Below are 999 nucleotides of genomic sequence, written 5' to 3' on the forward strand. Positions count from 1 at the left end.
AGTTGGCAGAGCCCAGGTGCCTGGCCCTCAGGACCCCTGGGCCTGCGGCTCGGGACACCCCCACACCTGTCGTTGCCTGAAGCGTGCGTACCGTTCAGTAGCCGTGGCTCGTCCCGTGTGCGGGTGAGAATCAAAACTAAGCGTAATGCCCAAGGAGAGAGTGTTGTGACTTGACCATGTCATTTGCTATTTTAAATTACAATCTGCCGACTTCTCTATATTCCCTCGTGGGCATTCAGTGTTACAAAAACCTTAATATTAAGCACCTTGAAGTGCTTCGTGTGAAACCCTCTGACTAAAGTGGCTCTGGCCAGACCCAGTGAAACCTGTGTTCACATCCTCTGTCGGGCAGCCCAGACTGCACCGGCAACAGCACAGGCTGCACCGGCAACAGCCCAGGCTGCACCGGCAACGGCACAGGCTGCATTAGCAACAGTGCTCACTGCTCCAGCAATGGCACAGGCTGCTCCAGCGACGGCACTCGCTGCACCGGCAATGGCACAGACTGTCCAATTGAGTGGACTTTGTGTCAAGACACAAGCTTGCAGAGTGGCAGGGGCACTTGGGCTAATGAAGAGCATCCGTCCAGTGTCACCCACGGGCGTGGAAGGTCTCTTCAGGGGGTTGTCATTGACATTTCAGTTACCTTCCTGCTCTGTGTCATCCATAGGATTCTGTTCGATGCTTAATTCAGTGCATGAGAAGTGGGCTGGCTAGGAAGGAATCCAGGCAGAACCTAAGGATATTTGTTAACAACTAGAGGCTCGGTGCACAAAATTCGTGCATGGGTAGGGTCCCTAGGCTTAGCCGGCAATCAGGGCCAATCGGAGTTTTCTGGCTGCTGGCCGGGCCTGCCTTTGTTCTGCGCCGCCCCCTGATGGTCAGCACACATCATAGCGAGTGTTTGAACTCCCAGTCGAACTCCCGAGGGGACACTTTGCATATTAGCCATATATATATATACATATATATATATGGCTATAGGTAGTAATTTGCATA

The sequence above is a fragment of the Myotis davidii genome, unplaced genomic scaffold (assembly GCF_000327345.1).
Source record: "Myotis davidii unplaced genomic scaffold, ASM32734v1 scaffold1580, whole genome shotgun sequence".
In the NCBI taxonomy this organism is placed as follows: domain Eukaryota; kingdom Metazoa; phylum Chordata; class Mammalia; order Chiroptera; family Vespertilionidae; genus Myotis; species Myotis davidii.